General features: G+C 41.9%; 1 long non-coding RNA gene across 2 annotated transcripts in view; it reads right to left on the bottom strand.

Annotated features, from left to right (window-relative positions):
• LOC140254828 (uncharacterized) overlaps positions 1-18,150 on the bottom strand; it is a 121,065-nt gene that overhangs the window by 87,348 nt on the left and 15,567 nt on the right. The window contains exon 1 of one of the 2 annotated variants that reach the window (XR_011904327.1): positions 12,431-12,646. The exons of the other annotated variant lie outside the window; for it this stretch is intronic. This is a non-coding gene — a long non-coding RNA (uncharacterized lncRNA). Of the gene's footprint in view, positions 1-12,430; positions 12,647-18,150 lie in introns of those variants that run through there. 2 annotated transcript variants of the gene reach the window in all.

Raw genomic sequence — 18,150 nt, forward strand, 5'->3', positions numbered from 1 at the left:
ACCGATGAAGCTTTTGCACAATTAGATTTTTTGAGGCAGTGCTGTAAGGATTGTCCGGGGCCTGTTCAGTTCTGATTGATGGTAAAATCATAACTACATCATATTAGCTGTAGAGTTCACTGACAGGTTACTGCAGATTAATATTGCTACTGCTGTTCGCTTACCATCAAACCGGTGGAAATATGAGTCGAGCTGCTGCTATAACAAACCCTGCATATTAAGAGGTAGGGTGCTTTACTGAACAATCTCCATTCTGTCATTAGGGAAGGAGATGCAAACAACATTTATCTCCGAGGTATGCGGATATATAGTAACAGACTAATTAGTTTTTCCAGGGGACCTTGATGGTGCTGACCAGGTAGCAATCAGGCATGCTTAGTGTTGCTTTGAGGTTTAGTTTGTGATTAAAATGATACTTGCAAATGATAATGAACAATATTTTTCTCTGATTTAAATATCCAATCCCATGCAAATGGAAGCAGTGCGTGGCGGGTACATGCTTGTTTGGGGAGGTGAAATGAGGGTTGTTTTGGGACACAGGCCAAGGGAGGTACTGGCTGGAGGAACAGGGATGGAGTGTGCTGCAGCTGCAGCTGGCATGTGTGTTGTCTGGTGTTTGGACAGTGGGGGGAAAGCGTCACCGGTCCCAAAAAGAGGCAATACCATGTCTATGTGAAGTCACAGAGAGCCCTGCAATAAAGCTCTGCTTTATTGATGCTGGCACTCTGTTCTGTTAGAGTCTCCTCTTAGCTGCACCTCCGGCACCCTCCCTTCTTTGGCCCTCTGTTCCACAAGCCCCGAGCAGTGAGCTCCTGCTCTCCCACAGGAACGTGCAGCCTGGACATCCCCTGCACGCCTTGTAGCCATCAGTTTCTTTCCCACTGTCAATGTCTGTGATAATTACTGTTCCCAGATGTGACAAAAGCATACTGACATGACAAGGCTCCACATATTTCATCAAAATCTGCCTAAACCTTTCTGCTTCTTTCCTCACAAAACCACAAGCCCTTTGGCTAGGGAAAAAATGTGTATTTCCATAGGAAGGAGGCAGAATGGTGCCAAAGCCTGAAAACGCTATTTGAACACAAAGGGGCAGCAGTGGAGAGGTGCTGCTGCTGGGTGATTGCAGGGGGAGAAGGGTCCTGCTGCTGGCATTGACAGCCACGTAAAATGGGAGTGGAGCCTCACTCCTCCTCTGGTCAGCCCAGTGAGCCCTTCTGCCTCAGTGCTGCCATCTGTAAAAGGAGAACCGCCCTTCAGAAGTGTGGCAAGAAGTAATTTGTTAGTGTTCTGTGGATCTTGGAACAGGAAACGTACTACCAGAGTCCGCAGATTTACAAAACAAAACCCCAAGTGTAACATAATAGCGTTTGTGATTTTAAAAATGTGGGCATGAATCTTTACTGTAAATCTCAGCTGAGTAAAATGCATTTTTTTTGTCGAGGAGACATTGTTTTTTTTTTATGATCGCTACTCTGTGATTCATGAGTCAACATTCTGTACAAATACCAGAAGGCATAAGTGAGTTATAGACATTTCTCCAGAGTGGCACAGCAGTTCTCCATTACCCCATTCACTTAAAATATCCTATTTATCATGGTTTGTTATTATTATTCTTTTTTTTTTTTGGATGAAGGCTGCAATTTTTAGTTAAGTGAAAAATCCATGTGTGGCAACATGCTCTTTGGCTGGAAATGAGTTTGGATAAGAATTACAACTTAAGTTATAGGAACAATTTAAGAAAATGATATATAATAGTCTCACTGTAAATTATACAACCTCAGTGGCATTTAGTAGACTTTCATTTCTATCAGCTACTCATTTATTTTGCAAGACACGGAGATCCTTATGTCTACCTTTGGATGCTACTGCTCCTTGATACAAGTAACACTTAAAGTCTATCACCTCTTGAAGATGTTTGGGGATGTAGGCGTTCAGCAGATTCGCAGTAATACTGTTTATTGAAAAATGCTAATCTGACATATCTGACATAATCTGAAAAGTATTTGGTAGGTGTGTAAAGCGTTTCAATGAGAAAAGTCAGGGAAAAAAAAAGAAAAAAAAAGCAAGTATGAGGCAAGATTTGGTACCCCTACCTGAGATGTGGAAGACTCAGGTTCAAGTCCCTGCAGGCCTTTGAACCTGGGCTGTCCTCATTCAGGTGAGTGCTCCAGTATGGGTCATGTTTAGAACACACCTCTGTGAGTTTGTTTTGTTTTGTTTTTTCCAGGGCAAGTAGAGAATTCTTTGGGGACTTCTCCAATTTTCCAGCACAAGTTTCATTTCCAGAAATGAAACCATTTCTCTGACACCACTGCTCTGCAGCACACGTGTTGGGGAATTTGTAGGGGACTGGATACGCTTTGAGTCATTCAGAAGTAAAATGGATCTCAGGGACAAATACAGCCCTGCCATCAGCTTGATGACTTCCAAGTTGCTCTTGTTACCAGCAGAGTTGAATTTGGCCGGCAGACAGTATTTATGTAAAAAAAAGCAACATACTTAGTGAGGAGAGGATCAAATGATCACAGGGGGCAGAGGGGGTGGGGGACATATGGGGGGGAACTGGAGAGAAGAGAGGGGAAGACAGAAAGGAAAAGGTCATAGCGTGAAAGGGTGCTGTGAATTCCAAAAGTGTCTAATTAGGTTTCTGGCTGTGGAATTTGCCTTTGCCCCAAGCCAAGAAGCCCAGCTGTTTTACAACAGGGCTTTTGCCTCCTAGCAATGACTGCAGACAATGTGTGACCTAAACTGCAAGTGTATTTATAAGGACAACTTCCTCCACTCTTCACAACAGATTCCATAAAATATGTTCAAATGTAATTTAGAAGGTCATGTAACTGCTTCAACATTTTTTATCTACATTTCTTGCTTTTGCTGGGTGTCTAAACACAGTTTTGAGAAGTCCTAAGAAGAGGGGGATGAATTTCGTTAGAGGAATTCCTCTGAACTTGTATGCCATTGGACTATTTTTAAGAAGTGCCAGGCTTCAAAATGAAATGTTTGATGGAATATTAAATTTGATGAATCACTGCCAGTTTCCATGTTTGTTAGCTTTTATATACCACATTAAAGCATTCATTAATAAAGTGTCACACAACACTGCTTTGATTGAGTCCTAAAAGGTTAATGACTTGATACAGGCTGGTATTCTGAGCTTTACTGTTTGCAGGAGGTTTGTGGTGAATGTGAAGTGCTTTGAAATTCAAACAAAGAGAAATTGTTTATTTTCCCTCTATTTCAAGTCCAGATAACATTCTCAACAGATCTGGATGTGCAAAACAAACCAGAATTATCACAATTAAGCTGCAATAATTAAACAGGAGGAGTGAGGTTTTGGTTTGTTTGTTTCTCCTTACAGGACTTACATTTGATAGTAAAAAGCTTCATGTCCTTGTGACACCTCAGAGCAGGGGGGAGTAGAATGCATCCAAAGCCCCCACTATCCATCTATGCCTATTTGTAGCTTTAAGCCACCTTGCCAATCTATTTGTGAAGCTGCAGCGATATTTCCTCCATTTTTTGAAAGTAATGAGCCAGTCCAAAATTGTTTCCTATTTTTAGATATGCCAAATATTTTCCAAATTGCCAGAAGCTTTCTGAAAGTGTGACTGCTGCGGACTCATTCACGAGATAGGTCTTTGAACTAGCCAGGACGCAGTATGGAGGCACCACCACAATTTTGCCTCTCGGTAATGGCCAAGCTGGGTACACCTGGTCAAGTCCATTCATTTCGATAAGCTTAGTAAGTGTAGCCTTTATGTCCGGGGCTGAATTGGTAGTATGGGCAGCAAAAAGAAAGGAAATAATATTTCCAAAGTCTATCCTCCTAGCTACACAGTTTCCAGGTTTTATGAAATTTGAACTCTCTTGAGATGGAAATAAGGTTCTTGACAAAGTCATGTGTGAAGTTAATTTTTTTTTAAGATAGTGTTGAGGTTCTGCTCTGAGGGGAGTTGTTAGTAAAACAAATGACTCTAACTGTTTTTGTATGGAAGACAAATCAAAGCATTTCCACAAAGTACCAGGGGTGACCTTCTGCAACTTAACCATTTCCTGAGCAAATACAAGCTGTCCCATTGGGTGGGGGATAGTTCCCATGTTAGCCATTGTACAGAGAAAAATAAAAGTTCGTATAAAAGAGCCCACCAAGGGTTATATGGCTGCAATTGTTTCCAAACTGAAACAACTTAGTATCTGTTTATGATTGTCAGTATCATGTTATATTGTTCTTGTAGAATCCATAAAAGCTAAAAGTCTGCAGTATTGCCACTAAACTTCCAGCGGCGGCAGCCGGGAGATTCCAGAACAAACGCGTTTAAACAGAGTGAGAGTAAAAGCAAAAGTTAATAAAAATTTGACCTTGATTTAGTTTACCACCTTAATCTAAATTTGATGAGGTGCTTCATTTGAGTGTAAAATGACAAAGAGCCAAACCCAAGTTGATGCGATGAAGGTATTTGTGTCTGCATCCTATAAATGCTTCCTGCTTTTATTCAAGGTTTGGAGTTGAGAATAAAAAAGCAGTAAGCCTGAATTGCAACTTTCTCACCATGGATCACATGTTTCCACAGTTCAGATTGTTATCCATTAATTTTCGGAGCCATTCAGACGTACAGCATGCTATCATATTAACACTACTCAGATGAGGATATTCATTTGCATTTTCATAGTCACTTCCTTTGCATTGTGTATAACAAGTGAAGCAGAAAACGAATGGGCAAAGATGTGGTTCTCCACTAAACAAGACTGTCCCTTGGAAGAAGCTGCAAAACAATTCAGTGTCTCAGAAGGCAGAGATGTTGTCACCAAATGCAAATATAAACTATTCTCATTTTCTAACAATGCTGAAGCGTTCTTGTTAATGAAATCATGTTCCAAGAGCTAATGATTAAAAAACAATGCACACTTGGACTTGAAAGAAAGCTGATGGAGAGATAGAACAATCATTTGTTGATAAATCAGATGTATTGTCAAGTACTCGTACAAGCTAATTGCAATGCTTTTTTACTATCTGATTTCAGCAGTTTCAGATTTCTCTCTGCGTGGGAGAAATGCCCATTAGTTAGCACTTCCAACATTAACACATTCAAAGATACAGACATTCTACTCACAAGGTTCACATACATTGCATAGGTGTCTGCGAGCCACACACCCTTCCATAGGAGCATACCTCTGCCAACAACAATAAGAGAGAAAATGGCAAAGAGAAAAAGAAGATCATGTCATCTGGTTAATCCTATCTCAAATATACTTCAAAGTAAATTATGCAGAGTAGCTCTTATCATCTGCAACTGCTTAGTGGGAATGTCATGTGAGCAACACAGTTTGTAAGATAATGGATTTATGTCTAGCAGGAACTCAAACGCGTGATGACTTCATGCAGATTCTGTTAGGAATCATGTTGCTAATATTTTTTCCTGTCCCAACAATGTCATATGAAAACACTGGAAATTGTATATTTGAAGCTCCTATCAGATGAGACAGAGAATGCAGAAGAGACAGAGCTTTATTTCAAGGACAGATTGCATTAGGAATGATTCCTTTTAGAGCTGCCCTTGCCAGAAGCAAAGCTCTTAGCTTCCCTGATTTGGAAATAAGGGGCACATCCTCGCACGGGGTAACTGTCATTGTCCCCTTAAAGCCAACACAGAGATGGTAATTTATGATTTGCCCCACGTACTGATGAGTCTGATAGATGAGTTTATATTGCTTGCTCGTAAACAAACCCATTTTTTTCACTTCTCAAATTAGGACTGTATATTTGCAGGCACATAGAAAATGAAAGAGAAAAATAATCACACTTGCTGAACTTGAAGAACTCAGCACTTCCTCTTTTAAACCAGTTGTTATGCCTTTCATAATAATAATTTCATATTTTATTATCCTGCCCACAGTGGTCTTTTACCACGTCTATATAAACCTCATTTCTAATGGTCTCAAAGGACATGGCTGGTATTTCCAGAACAAAACAAATTTAAAACATACACCCAGAAGCCACACACATGCACGCACAGTGCCGGAGCGCAGCACGCTGAGTGTGTGATTTGCAGCCTGGGGATGTTTTCTGGGGGATCCCAGCTGGGATGATGGGCAGTGTGACTGCCCAGCAACAGTGAAGCGGGCGGCCTGGCTGCAGCCAGAACTCTGCGGGGTACTTTAAGCACAGGTTCGGCCTCTGCAGAGATAGCAGCACTTGCACCATGTCGACATGTCCTCATCTGGATGCCATCTTGGCAGGGACGTGGCCCAGAGGGGGCAGGAATGTTGCTGAGCCCAACAGCAGGCTTTGGAGAGAAGACTGAAATAGGCTTGTGTGGGGAGAAAAGCCTTAGGTATTTTCTTAACTAATTGCTTGTTTTTGTAAGCTTATGGAAGTGATTCAACAATATAAATTGCAAAGTATGTGAGTGAAATGGCCAATGAGCTTAAGGGCTTGACAGCAGGAACTCTGTTGAGTTGTGACCCAATGCTATTTGTGTTATGGCCACACTCAGAATGCTGACCTGGGCTTGTGCTCCCATTCCTTTACCAGCAACACAGAGCTCCCAAGTTTAATTAGCCCATCATATTTCAGTGAGAAATGGTGTACACATACACACAGCATGCACACACATGGAACAAATACATGCACGCAAGGATCCAACACACACGCCCATCCACATACACATGCATCCACCATTTCATGTCCATGCCTCTTGGCACAAAGATAACAAATCAGCAGGTAGATCGCTATGCATTTTCCTTTCCTCACAGGATATCTTGAGCCATACGACACACATTACATAAGCTTAGGTCACAGAAGTGTTAGAACATAGCTACTGGATCCCAAGGGACAAATGGAGCAAAGCCAGCACTAACTCTGCATCCAGCTCTTTACTGTTGCTCTCTGATCATGAAAAAACCCAGTGTGCTTGCTAGGAATCACTCTTTCATCCAGCAGCTGTTTGCATATCAGAAGTAAAAAATCAACATAAAATCTGAGCAAATGATTTTTCACACTGGCTCAAGGCAGCTGGAGGGGAATGGGAGAACTTTTTCTGCCTGGGCAGCAGCCCCAAAAGAGCATCTCTAGCTTGCTACAGAGCTCCCCCAGAGCCTCAACTGTCTTCTTCTCACCTTGTCTCCTGTATATGTCCACTCCCTGCACAAAGAAAGTCCCATCAGAGCAGAGCACTAGAAGTATATAAATTATACTTCCATTACTATAAATAGTGGCAAATATCCTCATATATTCTTGCCCCTCCCCATGGGAGTTCTGGCCATAAATGCAGGCAGCCTGAGCTCAGAAGTGTAGCCATGGAATTGCACCCTATGCATGTGCTCTTTTTGACATAAGAGCTGTATTCTCTCCCACAGGCCAGCGTCTTCCTTTTTTCTCTGCAGGAAACAGAAAGTGCTTCTGTTTTACAGATCTCTTTCAGGCATGATTAAATTGTCCTCAAAGGAATGGGATTTAACTGTAAGAAGACCAACTGGTATTTTTTAACCATGCCCAAGGATCTGTGCTTCATAAATAACAACTGGTGAGCCCATCACCATGCTCAGCCAGAACTTCACCAAATGATCTTCAAGAAAAAACATGTCTATATCACACTGTGTTTAAAGGACAGAAGACATATATTTAGAAAAAATACCTTTTCCCGATCTGCTTATTTTCCATAATTTGCTGCTGTAAGGAGCTGTGTGAGCTTTGGTGACAAAGGCATGAGAATCAGTTACACTGCCCTATAACACCCCACTTATCTGTCTTCACTGATCTTTCCACACAGCTGGTATTTTTTCTGTAATACATTTTAAGGACTTCCATGCTCAATAACTCAGGGTGCAAACCTCAAGCAGGACATCTGCATCAGATGCAGATTTGGTCAAAGTGGGAGAATCTCTTTTGGAAAGATGTGGCCATGATGTAAAGACTTCAGATGATCCACCCCATCCTGCGCTAGGTTGTTCCAGTGATTAACGGCCCATGCTGGAGAAAGTACTGCAGCTTTCTGCCACTGGATATTCCTGTGCCTTTTTCTGTTCAACTGAACAGCTATTTGTTATCAGAATTCTCTTCCTTATGTAGATACCTGCAGATGGTAAGTGCTGTCCCTGTGCCTGCTCTGTTCTGCTGGCTGGGGTGCGGTGTCCCTTTCCTGGCCTCAAAGCTGCCCTCAGCTACAGAACAGAAGGATGAGGGCAGTGTCTGTGGAACCTCAACAAGGGATGCTGGCAGTTCTCAACTACTCAGCATTATCTCTTTGCTGAGTTTAGTCCATTTAGCATGAAAATGTTTTATCATCAATAGAAATCCCCTTTCCATCTAAAAAATGAAGATCAAACTTGTTTGATAAGACTTGTTTCCCTGGAAGCACAGATGGAGGAATGTTCTGCTGCTGTTCTGTTGTTATTTACTGATTGCCTCCAATACCACTTGCAGCCTGGAAGGCCAACTAAATCTTGGGCTGCATTAAAAAAGGGGTGACCAGCAGGGAGAGGGAGGTGATTGTCCCCCTCTACTCAGCTCTTGTGAGGCCCCATCTGGAGTACTGTGTCCAGGCCTGCGGCCCCCAGCACAAGAAAGATGTAGAGCTCTTGGAATGAGTCCAGAGGAGGGCCACTAAGGTGGTCAGAGGGCTGGAGGACCTCTCCTATGAGGAAAGCTTGAGGAACTGGACTTGTTTAACTTGGAGAAGAGAAGGCTCTGGGGAGACCTCATTGTGACCTTCCAGTACTTGAAGGAAGCATATAAACAAGGGGAACGGCTGTTTATGAGGGTGGATAGTGATAGGACAAGGGTGAATGGTTTTAAACTGAGACAAGGGAGGTTTAGGTTAGATATGAGGAGGAATTTATTTTTTCACACAGAGGGTGGTGGCACACAGGAACAGGTTGCCCAAGTAGACTGTGGATGCCCCATCCGTGGAGGCATTCATGGCCAGTCTGGATGTGGCTCTGGACAGCTTGGTCTGGTGGCTGGCAGCCCTGCCTGTGGCAGTGGGGTTAAGACTAGATGATCTTTGAGGTCCTTTTCAATGCAGGCCATTCTATGATTCTATGACTCTATGAATACAGTGCTTCCAAGGCATGGACCCTGGCTCTTTTCAGTTTAATAGGCTGGCTGTCTATTAGTTGTCACATTTACCATTTAAAAACCTTGGATGACTTTAGCCTCTTTTACAGTCCTCTCAGACTCTTCCAGCTTTTCAAGAAGTCAGTGTGTAGATCAGTGTTCCCTGGAAAGCTGCTATCATCCTCCTCAGTCAAATTTGGCTGGGGTGGTCTGTTTGCAGCTGTGTAATATTTCTCTGCTGGCTGATGGGATGTGAAGAAGCTCCTCCACATCCACTGTGGGATCTACAAGCGCTCACACACCCAGCAGTGTCAGAGGGAAAAGGACTTAAAAAGGAATTAAAATATCTGCAGGAAGATTAAAAGACCAGGTTTTTCATTATTCAGTTCTGCAGTTAGGACAAAAGAATAGCCCTGGCTCTAAACCCTCCCTGTATTGTGTACATTAAACACCGTCAGCCTTGAACTTGTCTAATTTATGCCTCATTTCATCATTCCAGCCCAAACCTCATCTAGAATTACCAACCACGTTGTGCTCCTTAAGTGCCTTTGCTGAGAAAGCTTCAGTTTCTCTCTGGAGCTGCTCTCCCAGAGAAAGCACAGTAAAACGGGCCCCAGAGTGAGCAATTCCTGGTGAAAGAACAAATATGTTCTGACTTGGGAAGACTTGGGAAGTAGTCAAAATAATTCAGATGAGCCTAAAAAAAGAGTAAGACTGAAAAATTATTGAAGTCACCAGTAGTCATACATGTGCAAAATATTTTACATTTCTTCCCCTTACTTTGTTTTGTTTGGGAAGACTTTCTGGAAGGATATATGGAGAATTTTTGTAATACTTTAGATGAAACTGTACCAGTGAGCCATCTGCTATTACTAACTTACATTCTCACAAGCTAAAGGTAACTCTTTTTCGGCTGTAACCAAAATTTCAAATCCCTGTAAAATTCTGCTTAAGCTTCACTGATAGTTTTCCCCACGTGGAATCTGGTATTTGAGTTCGCCTATTGGACTGTGCCTGTGGGAAAAGTAAAGGCGAAGGGAAACAAAATAACATTCATAATTACTCCCATTTTAGAACAAGATCTTTCTCAGCCTGATGCCGTAAAGACACTCACATGGCAGGGCTTTGTGCTTCTGCTGGGATACAGCACTTGCTGTGTGTGGTTAAACCAGGGCCCCATTGAAGTCAATGGGAGTTTTGTGCTAAAATGTGTCTTGTGCTGTCACTTGGGCAAATGTCCACCTCAGGCTAAAGCAGAAACAAAATCACCACATTTGTTTCCACTTCTGACCTGCTGAAAGTAGAATTATATTACTTGTATATTTCATTCTGATTTTTCCCCCCGATTTAAACAAAGATACCACTGTGTTATAATCTGATCCCAAACACCGTGTGAGAGCTGGGAAAGTCAGTTATAACTGGAATCACAGACTTTGTGCACCACTACCTTGCCTTTAACTCAACATTTCACTTCATAGGCAATCAAGACACAGTTTCATGCCTTCAGCTTGTACTTCTGTGTCTCATGACACCAACAGTATCACTGATGGCTGTAAGTTCCTAGACTCTCCTTACACTGTGCCACTTCCTTCACTTTATTTTTGTCCTGCATATATGTACACTGCACAGGGAAAAATGCACGCAATTTCCAACAGGTTGTCAAGTGGCCATAGCAGAACTTAACCGTAACCAGACTTTGCAAGCCAACTCTGCAAAATGTTTTTATTATTATTTTGCTGAGATAATTCAAAGGCCCAGAGCACTCTTCCAGTGACCGGCTAAATCTGATTTTTGTTTGTGACCAGCATGAATGCTGACCTTTGCCTTCTTGGCTGATCTTTGCATCTCTCAGAAAGTTCACAGAGAGGTCAGAGCAGGACCGACTTCCTCCGTGCGGGTGTGCAGGGACACCTTTCTGCCACTGAGCCAGGAAGGGGCTGGCCTTGCCCACTGATAGCTCCAGGTTCTTTTGTTTTTTTAGAAATCTGGACTCACCACCACCAATGAGAGCCTGGCAAGTGCAAGGGCACATCCTTTTTTCTTACCCAGCACCTCTGCTGCTCTTACATTTCACTGGCAATCGCTCCCTATTAGCACAAGTTTTGTCTCAGCTCTGATACCCCCTCAGTTTAAGGGACTGGTGCTGCACACAGTAACAGATTGTGTACAGACGTGACTATAGACAACTACAGAAGAAACATCTAGTCTGAAATTCCCTTAAATACACTCATATTAAAGAGAATGAATTCTTCCCTTAGGTCGCCCTGGCATAGGTGCATGAGAGAAATAAAAATGATTTTGGGTGCATTCTTCAGCTGATCCCTTTCACAGATAAGCACAGTGCTGCTTGTCACTGCAAAAGAGGGCGATGAATCTCTTTAGAGCTGCTGACACCACCGCGGTGCGGGCACCCTCTTTCCCATCAGAGCATGGAAAGCAGCACCCTGAGAGAGCTTTAAATCTCTGCTCAGAAACGGCGTCTATTTACAAACAGCAAGAATAGCCCTGAAATGGTGAAAAATGCACTCGAGTCATATTTAGAATGATTGGATGTGGGGGATATAACAATAGTTTTCAAGACTGTAAGCACTGCGTATATTCATATCTCATGCTATTTATCTTGCAGATATACAGTGCTGGAAGTTGCTGGCTGCAAGCTGGTGAGCTTGTAGCAGCGAGAAGGAAAGATCTCTCCGTTTGTCACTGGCCGTATATCACTGCAGCTGTGCCCTTTGATTACACAGAGGGCTCCACCAGCCATTAATAATAGGAAACACTTTTTGTCTGGCGAATGCATCTAAGCACCGTCCTCTAACACCTAGGCTTTTGTGAGGTAGGAAAGGTAAACTAAAGATGGAGCTTGTTCATTACACATTTACACTAGATGCGTAAACAAGGATAACCTTTGTTTTCCTCAGAAAGGAAAATATGCCATTCTTTTTTCCTACCGTCGCCATGACTGCTTCTCGCAGAAACAATCTAGCAGTGCCAATTACAGCTTGCTGAGGAAGTGACACTAATGAATCACAATAATGCTGCCCCAGCATCACGGAGAGCGCCGTGACGCCAGCCTTCCAGATTAATTGCATCACGTATAACAGCGCAGCCACATCTGCTGGCCAGGTGGATCGGTGGAAAAGATTTCCCCAGAAAAGCAGAGCTTAGAGGAAATCGATGTATAGGCTGAATGCTGCATTGCCAAAATTAGATTGCTATCTGGAATTGACACAAGTAATTGATATTAAGATTGGAAAAGCCTAACCTGGTGTAAATTGTTTAGTGCTACAGAGAACTACAAAAGGCATTTCATGCTTGATCTGCAGAATGAATCAAAATTAATGCTACGTTTGAGTGGCATGCAGTTGCTCTTACCTCTTGCAGCACAGTGTGCCTGCGCTGCTCCAGAGAGGTGCCTGCAGCCAGGGGGCATGGGGTGTTGCTGGGGCTGGCCTGCAGCAATCCTCTCCCACAGCACTTTTGAGACAACAGGAAAAAGCCCAAATCCTTTTGTCCTAATGCTGCTTTTAGCCATCTGCCAGAACCTTGCTTTAACCCTCTCAAAGCTATGCAGGTTGCTCCTACAGTAATGCCTCCTATTTATTTCCATGGAAACTACAACCAATACATAGAGCACAGTAACACTGTTTGATAGAGCAAATTCTCAGATACAAAACACTATTTTTCAGCACAGTCACTGCCATTAGCTGTGAATTTTTGCCAGCGATGAACAAGAGCCTGTGTGCCTTGGTTGTAAAAATCTGTACCAGCAGAGGTGACCACTGCCCGTCTCCACTGCTGAAACTCACCACCCATGGCCTCACTGTGCTTACATCCACTGTTTGTTCTCCATAAACATTCAGCAAGTGACAATGACTGTCAATGGATGCCACTGTTTCCACATGGAGGAATTCAATGACACACCTTCACTTCATATGCACTTCCATGTCAGACCTCATTTAGTCAGACCGCCCCTCTGCTGCCATCTGCCACATGGCAACAAAATGGACTGCAATACTGGTGCGGAGGTTCAACTTCTACTGCCATATCACCAACATCTGCCTCTGACATTGCGGGCCAATATAATAACATAGGGGGTGGTACTTATGGAGCAGCACTTATATAATTAAAATGGAATTATGGGGAGTTTGGTGTAGCAATTAAAACAAAACAAAAGAAAAGAAAAAGAGAGAAAGAAAGAGAACAAGAAAGAAAGAGACAAAAAAGAGAAACCCTGCACCTTTCTGAAACAAGCCTGGCCTTGCTGTATACTGCTTCAAGTTCTCTGCTGTCCTGTTGCTGGAGGCAGCCATCTCTTTAGCAAGGTCACTACTAGATTTGTACTGGATGAAGGGATTCTGGTAAATGAGCTGTTTTGGAGGAATTCCAAACATCACACACAAAAAAGTATCATTCCTGTCCTACATCTGTCCCAAAGCAGTGCCCTTTATTTATGTTTTGGTGGAACCCACAGTTGCTTCATTGATGGTCTTGTGACTACGATATGTTCCTCTTAAATCTGCACTGACAACTTATTTAGGTCTCGGAGTCAGAGTTTAATTTCCTCAAGTTGGATTTATTCCCTCAAGCTGTAAAGATGTGAGGAAGCGCATGCTTGTTGCTGACTCAAACACAGAGCTGAAAACCTCTGAGGTAGAGGCTGTGGTTTGCATAGTGCTCCTCTTTTTGCAACCTCTGCTCCTCGCTTCCCCAATTGTGGACTTGGAAGTGGAGCTGATCGCAGCACAGGGCTGTGTGAGCCCACTGCCCAGCGCGCTGGGTCCGGCTGCTGGTGGTCCATTGCCCCAGCCTGCAGCACAACCTGGGCAAGGCACATACTGACTTATGGGAACGATGTAATGTGTCATAGAGGGTTTTATTTTTATGTAGTGTCTCTCTTCCACAGATAAATAACTTATCAGGAAAATGTCATCCATCTGTATGAATATCCGAAGAAGAATTAGTTAGATGCGACTGACTGAATTTCACCAAGAGAACATATCAGTCAGTAGAAAGTATTTTTCTAGAAAAACAGAAAACTAGACAAACTTACTTTTTGCTATTTTTACAATCTTCTTGCCCCAAATACAGTTATTATATTGGTCACTGAATTTAAATGATGAATTTCTCTGCTTTTAAAGCGAAGAGAAAAAGATCACTAAATTTCTTATCAGGAGATAGTGATAGACTTCTCAAAAATGCACGGCATCTTGGAAGTTTGGTTTCATATCACCATTTATATTCCTGAGAAATAGACACGTCTCACATTCTGTAGCAGTGTTTTGTGACATTTGGATTTACAATGTTCAAGTTTAAGTCTCCAGCCCTTTGCAGTCTGTCAAAAACAGCTTCTCTGTCCATTTATTTTCGTCTTCTGTGCTCAGTCTGAATATCTTTTGTAAATTTATACTTGACAACCCTCGTATTTCAGCAGCTGGCTTTGTTTCACAATCTACCTTGCTTGCTCTGTTGCATTAGCTGAAACAACAAATTTAATCCATGATGTCAATAGTAAATTATAGCGGAGAAGTAATATATGCCTGACATCACTAAGGTCAAGGCCACAGTGAAAATATTGCAAATAATAGATCCAAAGGGTCTTCTCATAGAGGTAGTTGCTTGCTGCTCATTTAATGTTACGAGAAACAGATCAGTGCCGCATACTGCATTATGTTGGCCTTTTACTTACAGCCAGCATAAACCTCCAGCTAATGTAAAAGTGTTCCCACAACATGAAAAGAGGTTCCAAAGAAGTTTGCTATGTCATTATAATTCATATTTTCTAACTGATAAATAATTAAAACAAGAATTACTTTACTGAAAAGATTCATTTACAGCACACATTTTCCATTACTCTAACTGTTTGGAGGGACTGGGGGAAACATTTATTGCATACCTTACCCAAACTACCTTGCCATTAAAGTATCTAAATTACCTCAGTGAATTCTAAGCACAGAAGTGGTTGATGAATTGCTTTTTGCATAAATGCACTTTCCCTTTGCTAGAACCTAATTTTGTGTATAAATACACACACACACACGGAGAATGAAGCAGCTACTGAACTCTCTCAAGAAGAAAAATTGAAGCCTGGAATTTTCTCTGTGTAATGAAGTTTTTCTAAACGCTGCTTGTATTATAAGCAACCTTGGACTCTCTGAGGACAAGCCAAAAATGGGTTCTTCTACAATGGCGAAAGAGCAGTTAATGAATCATTTTCTCCTCTGTGGAAGAGCTCATTCCTGTTAATTTGTCCATTTTACAGCCAGAGCTTTTTTAACATCAAAATATGCTTTCAGTTTAAAAGCTCATTTAGTGCCAAAGGGGACAAAAACTCATGCCAAGTGAATCATAAGCAAATTCAATGTATGGAAGAATATGGAGCTTTCCATTCCATCAAGCTCTATTATTTATTTTATCCGGCATAAAGAGCATCAACAACTAAAGACTTTCAATCTGCAGTTCATCCCTTTAGCTTTACTTTCATACCTTTTTAAGAAGGGCTGGGCAGAGTGTACTGGAGTATGGCTAGAACACCTGGCTTGCCACATGCCCTGTCTGTTGGTATGCCATTCAATAGGTTTTCTGCTCGTAAGAGTGGTGTTCATTCATCCCTGGTGTTGCTAACACTGAGTGACAGACCAGATGATAATCCTTTCATGAGGCTGTCCAGCAAGTTTAAGTGAGACTTGTTGACAGCAGGGAATTGCTGGAACTTGTGCTTTTAACCTCTAAGCTGGACTTTTTGGGAGGGCAGTTTTCATTACTGGTGATCTGGTGATCAACTGCCAGGAAGGTATTGCTTTAAGGATATAAATATTAAGAAGAATCCCAAACACTGAAGTTCCTGTGATATTCTCTCACATGCAAACAAAAACTACAAAAAGGAATCGGTTGCTTTTGGAACCAATCAACAGTCTCAGTATAGGCTGTTTTGATGACTATTTAATCTCGCCCATAAAAGTAGTTTAAATAATGTTGTTATGTGCCAGTGCTCTTAGCACTTGCTTTGGTGTATGATGTATGGCCAGTGTCTGCTCCAAGAATCAACAAATGTGCATTATTCCATTAGCAATTTTCTGTTTTCTACAAAGCTTTACAATTTATTAGTGTTATTTATGTTAATGTACCACTGCCTTATTTTACATATTTATAATATCTTCTTTCCTCTGCCATGAAAAGCAATGAAAAGTTTAAGTACTGCATCTCAGTTCAGCTCACATGACATTTACAAATGTTCTTTCTAAAAACAGCATCATAAGAGTCCTTTTTAAGCCTAGAACTGCTGTTTTAACTTCTGTGAAACTCTTACTGACATGAAAACAAGACTGAGGATTTTCCAGTTCTCAGTACCTTCTTCCCTGCTGTTATTCAGAGAGGATGAGATGCTCCAGCTGCATGAGAGGAGATGACCTTTTTATCCCAGTAAAATCTGGGAAAAGCGTAGGAAGAGGAAGAACATCAACAAAAGGTTTCTCTCCTTGAAGATGTGGATAAGAAGGTTTCAGTAGGAGGGAGAACTCATAGGGAGTAATGTGATAGTCCTGGAGGGTTTCTAAGTACTCTTAGAAGTTTATTCAACAAAGAGGGAGCTGATGTCACTGGTTGTCCAGCAGTTCACCCCTGTGTTATGGAACAAGGGATACAACCACTTAGACAAAAATTGTTTACTTTTGGTACTGCTTTGCCTTCAGTTCCCTGGTACGTGGTCTTCAAGGAACGTAACAATTCTGAACACTGTCAATATTATGACTGCACTATAGATTTCCTAAGTATGTTTTTTAATACAACTCCATTACATGCACCACCTTAGCTCCGCCTGTGTAAATAACAAGTTTACCCCAGTGCTGTCACCCTGGGCTGATGCAAATAAAGGCACCATGTCAGTGTGATTGTTTTCATATTTATGTGCTGCCTGCATTGGGTCAACACTAGTTTAATCTCTGCCCAGCTGAAGCTCATTAGTATCTGATCAGTGCCGATGTTTCCAGATATTTTATTACTGAATTTTCAGACATTTTCAGTTGCACACCTGCTCTTGTGGGTAGCAATGTCCCTGAAAACAGTGACAGAGTAAGAATATGCTTCAGTAAAAATGTAAATATACTCAAATGTAAACCTACTTTATCTATAGAACAGTTTCAAATGCCTTTGATTAGCCATAAACCACATCTGATTTTCCCTTTTCTGCCCCCACAGTGTGATTCAGCTTAAGCCACCACGGTTCCTAAACCACTGTGTAAAACAGTGAAAAAGTATGCCATGCACTTCATAATCCATTTTTAACTGGAAACTGCACCAGCACTGGCAGCTTGCATTGCACAAGTCACCTAACAGATATGGGAAAGTAATGAGTTTCAGCCTCTGCTGAAGGACATTGACTCATCTTGGTGACAGAGAGCTATGCCTTTTCTTCAAGATCCCAAACAATCCCAATTCTAGAACTATCTACTTATTTGTCTTTTTGGTGGACTTCACAGAAGCACTGAGTTTGGAAAAGACTTCTAAGATCATCTAGTCCAGCCGTCCACCTACCAGTGTTGCCCACTAAACCATGTCCCTAAGTGCTTCATCTATCCTTTCCTAAAACACCTCCAGAGACAGTGACTCCACCAACCCAGTGGGCAGCCTGTTCCAATACTTGACCACACATTCTGAGCAGAAATTCTTCCCAGTATCAAATCTTCTTTACTCCACCTGACATTTCTGAAAGATTTTCTTAGATAGAGAGAGATCTTGCATTTCCAAGATCACTTCCAAGGCACTAGATTATACAGGATTCAGTTGATAATTAATACTAATTATGTAAGGGTAAATTTTTCTCAATCAAAACATTTAAGAGTACTAGAGTGTGCAAATAATGCATAAGTTTCAGTTAACATCAGTGGTCAGTTTGCCTTTTATTTTTACTGAATGCTTTGAAAGGAGGAACTTCACCCCAAAAATAACAGCTCAAAATCATTGCAATGTGATCCAGCACCTCATTTAATTGTTGGCTACCCCACCTATGGTGAAGTGTTGGAACTAGACAATCTCTGAGGTCCCTTCCAACCCAACTTGAGAAGTCAGTCTTCCTACCACCAGTCACTCTCCCAAGT

This window comes from Excalfactoria chinensis, chromosome 7 (genome assembly GCF_039878825.1).
Source record: "Excalfactoria chinensis isolate bCotChi1 chromosome 7, bCotChi1.hap2, whole genome shotgun sequence".
NCBI classification, from domain to species: Eukaryota; Metazoa; Chordata; class Aves; order Galliformes; family Phasianidae; genus Excalfactoria; species Excalfactoria chinensis.